General features: G+C 74.8%; 1 long non-coding RNA gene across 1 annotated transcript in view; it reads right to left on the bottom strand.

The window, feature by feature from the left end:
- Positions 1–2270: 2270 nt before the first annotated feature.
- Positions 2271–7545, bottom strand: part of LOC142484027 (uncharacterized) — a 12055-nt gene continuing 6780 nt past the window's right edge. The window contains exons 4-5 of the long non-coding RNA XR_012797536.1: positions 6575–6680; positions 2271–2327 (exon numbers count right to left, since the gene is read on the bottom strand). This is a non-coding gene — a long non-coding RNA (uncharacterized LOC142484027). The remainder of the gene's footprint in view (positions 2328–6574; positions 6681–7545) is intronic.

Raw genomic sequence — 7545 nt, 5'->3', positions numbered from 1 at the left:
CCCTTCCCCCGTCACTCCCCTCAGCCCCCCCTTCCCCCGTCACTCCCCTCAGCCTCCCTTCCCCCGTCACTCCCCTCAGCCCCCTTCCCCCGTCACTCCCTCAGCCCCCCCCTTCCCCCGTCACTCCCCTCAGCCCCCCCTTCCCCCGTCACTCCCCTCAGCCCCCCCTTCCCCCGTCACTCCCCTCAGCCCCCCCTTCCCCGTCACTCCCCTCAGCCCCCCCTTCCCCCGTCACTCCCCTCAGCCCCCCCTTCCCCCGTCACTCCCCTCAGCCCCCCCTTCCCCCGTCACTCCCCTCAGCCCCCCCTTCCCCCGTCACTCCCCTCAGCCCCCCCTTCCCCCGTCACTCCCCTCAGCCCCCCCTTCCCGCCTCACTGCCCTCAGCCCCCCCATCCCCCCTCACTGCCCTCAGCCCCCCTTCCCCCCTCACTCCACTCAGCCCCCCCTTCCCCCCCCTCACTCCCCCCTTCCCCCCTCACTGCCCTCAGCCCCCCCTTCACTCCCCTCAGCCCCCCCTTCCCCCCGTCACTCCCCTCAGCCCCCCCTTCCCCCCGTCACTCCCCTCAGCCCCCCCTTCCCCGTCACTCCCCTCAGCCCCCCCTTCCCGCCTCACTGCCCTCAGCCCCCCCATCCCCCCTCACTGCCCTCAGCCCCCCTTCCCCCCTCACTCTCCTCAGCCCCGCCCTTCCCCCCTCACTCCCCTCAGCCCCCCCTTTCCCCCCTCAGCCCCCCCTTCCCCCCTCAGCCTTCCCTTCCCCCCTCACTCCCCTCAGCTCCCCCTTCCCCTCTCAGCCCCCCCTCACTCCCCTCAGCCCCCCCTTCCCCCGTCACTCCCCTCAGCCCCCCCTTCCCCCGTCACTCCCCTTAGCCCCCCCTTACCCCGTCACTCCCCTCAGCCCCCCCCTTCCCCGTCACTCCCCTCAGCCCCCCCCTTCCCCGTCACTCCCCTCAGCCCCCCCCCTTCCCCGTCACTCCCCTCAGCCCCCCCTTCCCCCGTCACTCCCCTCAGCCCCCCCTTCCCCCGTCACTCCCCTCAGCCCCCCCTTCCCCCGTCACTCCCCTCAGCCTCCTTTCCCCGTCACTCCCCTCAGCCCCCCCTTCCCCCGTCACTCCCCTCAGCCCCCCCTTCCCCCCTCACTCCCCTCAGCCCCCCCTTCCCCCCTCACTCCCCTCAGCCCCCCCTTCCCCCGTCACTCCCCTCAGCCTCCCTTCCCCCGTCACTCCCCTCAGCCCCCCTTTCCCCCGTCACTCCCCTCAGCCCCCCCCTTCCCCCGTCACTCCCCTCAGCCCCCCCTTCCCCCGTCACTCCCCTCAGCCCCCCCTTCCCCCGTCACTCCCCTCAGCCCCCCCTTCCCCCGTCACTCCCCTCAGCCCCCCCTTCCCCCGTCACTCCCCTCAGCCCCCCCTTCCCCCGTCACTCCCCTCAGCCCCCCTTCCCCCGTCACTCCCCTCAGCCCCCCTTTCCCCCGTCACTCCCCTCAGCCCCCCCTTCCCCCGTCACTCCCCTCAGCCCCCCCTTCCCCCGTCACTCCCCTCAGCCCCCCCTTCCCCCGTCACTCCCCTCAGCCCCCCCTTCCCCCGTCACTCCCCTCAGCCCCCCCTTCCCCCGTCACTCCCCTCAGCCCCCCCTTCCCCCGTCACTCCCCTCAGCCCCCCCTTCCCCCGTCACTCCCCTCAGCCCCCCCTTCCCCCGTCACTCCCCTCAGCCCCCCTTCCCCCGTCACTCCCCTCAGCCCCCCCTTCCCCCGTCACTCCCCTCAGCCCCCCCTTCCCCCGTCACTCCCCTCAGCCCCCCCTTCCCCCGTCACTCCCCTCAGCCCCCCCTTCCCCCGTCACTCCCCTCAGCCCCCCCTTCCCCCGTCACTCCCCTCAGCCCCCCCTTCCCCCGTCACTCCCCTCAGCCCCCCCTTCCCCCGTCAGTCCCCTCAGCCTCCCTTCCCCCGTCACTCCCCTCAGCCCCCCTTTCCCCGTCACTCCCCTCAGCCCCCCCCTTCCCCCGTCACTCCCCTCAGCCCCCCCTTCCCCCGTCACTCCCCTCAGCCCCCCCTTCCCCCGTCACTCCCCTCAGCCCCCCCTTCCCCCGTCACTCCCCTCAGCCCCCCCTTCCCCCGTCACTCCCCTCAGCCCCCCCTTCCCCCGTCACTCCCCTCAGCCCCCCCTTCCCCCGTCACTCCCCTCAGCCCCCCCTTCCCCCGTCACTCCCCTCAGCCCCCCCTTCCCCCCCCCTCCCCTCAGCCCCCCCTTCCCCCCCCTCCCCTCAGCCCCCCCTTCCCCCCTCACCTATAATCAGACTTGAGACCGGCATAAAGTTCACAGCAACCTGGAGCCTGAAATAGAGAGAGAACGAGTGAGCCCCCCGGCGCAGACACTCACCAGCCCCCCGGCCCGGCGCAGACACTCACCAGCCCCCCGGCCTGGCGCAGACACTCACCAGCCCCCCGGCGCAGACACTCACCAGCCCCCCGGCCCGGCGCAGACACTCACCAGCCCCCCGGCCCGGCGCAGACACTCACCAGCCCCCCGGCGCAGACACTCACCAGCCCCCCGGCCCGGCGCAGACACTCACCAGCCCCCCGGCGCAGACACTCACCAGCCCCCCGGCGCAGACACTCACCAGCCCCCCGGCGCAGACACTCACCAGCCCCCCGGCGCAGACACTCACCAGCCCCCCGGCCCGGCGCAGACACTCACCAGCCCCCCGGCCCGGCGCAGACACTCACCAGCCCCCCGGCGCAGACACTCACCAGCCCCCCGGCCCGGCGCAGACACTCACCAGCCCCCCGGCGCAGACACTCACCAGCCCCCCGGCCCGGCGCAGACACTCACCAGCCCCCCGGCCCGGCGCAGACACTCACCAGCCCCCCGGCGCGGACGCTCACCAGCCCCCCGGCGCAGACGCTCACCAGCCCCCCGGCGCAGACGCTCACCAGCCCCCCGGCGCAGACGCTCACCAGCCCCCCGGCGCAGACGCTCACCAGCCCCCCGGCGCAGACGCTCACCAGCCCCCCGGCGCAGACACTCACCAGCCCCCCGGCGCAGACACTCACCAGCCCCCCGGCGCAGACACTCACCAGCCCCCCGGCGCAGACACTCACCAGCCCCCCGGCGCAGACACTCACCAGCCCCCCGGCCCGGCGCAGACACTCACCAGCCCCCCGGCCCGGCGCAGACACTCACCAGCCCCCCGGCCCGGCGCAGACACTCACCAGCCCCCCGGCGCAGACACTCACCAGCCCCCCGGCGCAGACACTCACCAGCCCCCCGGCGCAGACACTCACCAGCCCCCCGGCGCAGACACTCACCAGCCCCCCGGCGCAGACACTCACCAGCCCCCCGGCGCAGACACTCACCAGCCCCCCGGCGCAGACACTCACCAGCCCCCCGGCGCAGACACTCACCAGCCCCCCGGCGCAGACACTCACCAGCCCCCCGGCGCAGACACTCACCAGCCCCCCGGCGCAGACACTCACCAGCCCCCCGGCCCGGCGCAGACACTCACCAGCCCCCCGGCCCGGCGCAGACACTCACCAGCCCCCCGGCCCGGCGCAGACACTCACCAGCCCCCCGGCCCGGCGCAGACACTCACCAGCCCCCCGGCGCAGACACTCACCAGCCCCCCGGCGCAGACACTCACCAGCCCCCCGGCGCAGACACTCACCAGCCCCCCGGCGCAGACACTCACCAGCCCCCCGGCGCAGACACTCACCAGCCCCCCGGCGCAGACACTCACCAGCCCCCCGGCGCAGACACTCACCAGCCCCCCGGCGCAGACACTCACCAGCCCCCCGGCGCAGACACTCACCAGCCCCCCGGCGCAGACACTCACCAGCCCCCCGGCGCAGACACTCACCAGCCCCCCGGCGCAGACACTCACCAGCCCCCCGGCGCAGACACTCACCAGCCCCCCGGCACAGACACTCACCAGCCCCCCGGCACGGCGCACTCACCAGCCCCCCGGCGCAGACACTCACCAGCCCCCCGGCGCAGACACTCACCAGCCCCCCCGGCGCAGACACTCACCAGCCCCCCGGCGCAGACACTCACCAGCCCCCCGGCGCAGACACTCACCAGCCCCCCGGCACGGCGCACTCACCAGCCCCCCGGCGCAGACACTCACCAGCCCCCCGGCACAGACACTCACCAGCCCCCCGGCGCAGACACTCACCAGCCCCCCGGCACGGCGCACTCACCAGCCCCCCGGCGCAGACACTCACCAGCCCCCCGGCGCAGACACTCACCAGCCCCCCCGGCGCAGACACTCACCAGCCCCCCGGCGCAGACACTCACCAGCCCCCCGGCGCAGACACTCACCAGCACCCCGGCGCAGACACTCACCAGCCCCCCGGCACAGACACTCACCAGCCCCCCGGCACGGCGCACTCACCAGCCCCCCGGCGCAGACACTCACCAGCCCCCCGGCGCAGACACTCACCAGCCCCCCGGCGCAGACACTCACCAGCCCCCCGGCGCAGACACTCACCAGCCCCCCCGGCGCAGACACTCACCAGCCCCCCGGCGCAGACACTCACCAGCCCCCCGGCGCAGACACTCACCAGCCCCCCGGCACGGCGCACTCACCAGCCCCCCGGCGCAGACACTCACCAGCCCCCCGGCGCAGACACTCACCAGCCCCCCGGCGCAGACACTCACCAGCCCCCCGGCGCAGACACTCACCAGCCCCCCGGCGCAGACACTCACCAGCCCCCCGGCGCAGACACTCACCAGCACCCGGCGCGGCGCACTCACCAGACACTCACCAGCCCCCCGGCGCAGACACTCACCAGCCCCCCCGGCACGGCGCACTCACCAGCCCCCCGGCCCGGCGCAGACACTCACCAGCCCCCCGGCGCAGACACTCACCAGCCCCCCGGCGCAGACACTCACCAGCCCCCCGGCGCAGACACTCACCAGCCCCCCGGCGCAGACACTCACCAGCCCCCCGGCGCAGACACTCACCAGCCCCCCGGCGCAGACACTCACCAGCCCCCCGGCGCAGACACTCACCAGCCCCCCGGCGCAGACACTCACCAGCCCCCCGGCGCAGACACTCACCAGCCCCCCGGCGCAGACACTCACCAGCCCCCCGGCGCAGACACTCACCAGCCCCCCGGCGCAGACACTCACCAGCCCCCCGGCGCAGACACTCACCAGCCCCCCGGCGCAGACACTCACCAGCCCCCCGGCGCAGACACTCACCAGCCCCCCGGCGCAGACACTCACCAGCCCCCCGGCGCGGCGCACTCACCAGCCCCCCGGCGCGGCGCAGACACTCACCAGCCCCCCGGCGCGGCGCAGACACTCACCAGCCCCCCGGCCCGGCGCAGACACTCACCAGCCCCCCGGCCCGGCGCAGACACTCACCAGCCCCCCGGCCCGGCGCAGACACTCACCAGCCCCCCGGCCCGGCGCAGACACTCACCAGCCCCCCGGCCCGGCGCAGACACTCACCAGCCCCCCGGCCCGGCGCAGACACTCACCAGCCCCCCGGCCCGGCGCAGACACTCACCAGCCCCCCGGCCCGGCGCAGACACTCACCAGCCCCCCGGCCCGGCGCAGACACTCACCAGCGGCCCGGCGCAGACACTCACCAGCGGCCCGGCGCAGACACTCACCAGCCCCACGGCCCGGCGCAGACACTCACCAGCCCCCCGGCGCAGACACTCACCAGCCCCCCGGCGCAGACACTCACCAGCCCCCCGGCGCAGACACTCACCAGCCCCCCGGCGCAGACACTCACCAGCCCCCCGGCGCAGACACTCACCAGCCCCCCGGCGCAGACACTCACCAGCCCCCCGGCGCAGACACTCACCAGCCCCCCGGCGCAGACACTCACCAGCCCCCCGGCGCAGACACTCACCAGCCCCCCGGCGCAGACACTCACCAGCCCCCCGGCGCAGACACTCACCAGCCCCCCGGCGCAGACACTCACCAGCCCCCCGGCGCAGACACTCACCAGCCCCCCGGCGCAGACACTCACCAGCCCCCCGGCGCAGACACTCACCAGCCCCCCGGCGCAGACACTCACCAGCCCCCCGGCGCAGACACTCACCAGCCCCCCGGCGCAGACACTCACCAGCCCCCCGGCGCAGACACTCACCAGCCCCCCGGCGCAGACACTCACCAGCCCCCCGGCGCAGACACTCACCAGCCCCCCGGCGCAGACACTCACCAGCCCCCCGGCGCAGACACTCACCAGCCCCCCGGCGCGGCGCACTCACCAGCCCCCCGGCGCGGCGCACTCACCAGCCCCCCGGCGCGGCGCACTCACCAGCCCCCCGGCACAGACACTCACCAGCCCCCCGGCGCAGCGCAGACACTCACCAGCCCCCCGGCGCGGCGCAGACACTCACCAGCCCCCCGGCGCAGACACTCACCAGCCTCCCGGCGCGGCGCACTCACCAGCCCCCCGGCGCGGCGCACTCACCAGCCCCCCGGCGCGGCGCACTCACCAGCCCCCCGGCGCAGCGCACTCACCAGCCCCCCGGCGCGGCGCACTCACCAGCCCCCCGGCGCGGCGCACTCACCAGCCCCCCGGCGCGGCGCACTCACCAGCCCCCCGGCGCGGCGCACTCACCAGCCCCCCGGCGCGGCGCAGAGATCCACGAGAGCGCGAGACCTCTGCAGGAACTGAAACTTCCGGTTCAGCTGAATCAGCTTAAATGCCGAGCGAGAGCGGTACCCTGAAAAGAGAGCGCCGGCGCGGGACACGTTCAAGCCGGACACTTTATTTCTCCCCTCTCTCTCCCAGTGTACCCGTCTCGCCTCCCCTGTACCCGTCTCTCTCCCAGTGTGCCCGTCTCGTCTCCCAGTGTGCCCGTCTCGCCTCCCCTGTACCCGTCTCGTCTCCCAGTGTGCCCGTCTCGTCTCCCAGTGTGCCCGTCTCGCCTCCCCTGTGCCCGTCTCGCCTCCCCTGTGCCCGTCTCGCCTCCCCTGTGCCCGTCTCGCCTCCCCTGTGCCCGTCTCGCCTCCCCTGTGCCCGTCTCGCCTCCCCTGTGCCCGTCTCGCCTCCCCTGTGCCCGTCTCGCCTCCCCTGTGCCCGTCTCGCCTCCCCTGTGCCCGTCTCGCCTCCCCTGTGCCCGTCTCGCCTCCCCTGTACCCGTCTCTCTCCCAGTGTGCCCGTCTCGCCTCCCCTGTGCCCGTCTCGCCTCCCCTGTGCCCGTCTCGCCTCCCCTGTGCCCGTCTCGCCTCCCCTGTGCCCGTCTCGCGCGGTCTCGCTCCCCTGTACCCGTCTCGCGCGGTCTCGCTCCCCTGTACCCGTCTCGCACGGTCTCGCTCCCCTGTACCCGTCTCGCACCGTCTCGCTCCCCTGTACCCGTCTCGCGCCGTCTCGCACCCCTGTACCCGTCTCGCTCCCCTGTACCCGTCTCGCTCCCCTGTACCCGTCTCGCGCCGTCTCGCTCCCCTGTACCCGTCTCGTGCCGTCTCGCTCCCCTGTACCCGTCTCGCTCCCCTGTACCCGTCTCGCTCCCCTGTACCCGTCTCGCTCCCCCGTACCCGTCTCGCTCCCCCGTACCCGTCTCGCTCCCCCGTACCCGTCTCGCTCCC

This window comes from Ascaphus truei, unplaced genomic scaffold (assembly GCF_040206685.1).
Source record: "Ascaphus truei isolate aAscTru1 unplaced genomic scaffold, aAscTru1.hap1 HAP1_SCAFFOLD_430, whole genome shotgun sequence".
Taxonomy (NCBI): domain Eukaryota; kingdom Metazoa; phylum Chordata; class Amphibia; order Anura; family Ascaphidae; genus Ascaphus; species Ascaphus truei.
This window is presented reverse-complemented; position numbering and strand designations above follow the sequence as displayed.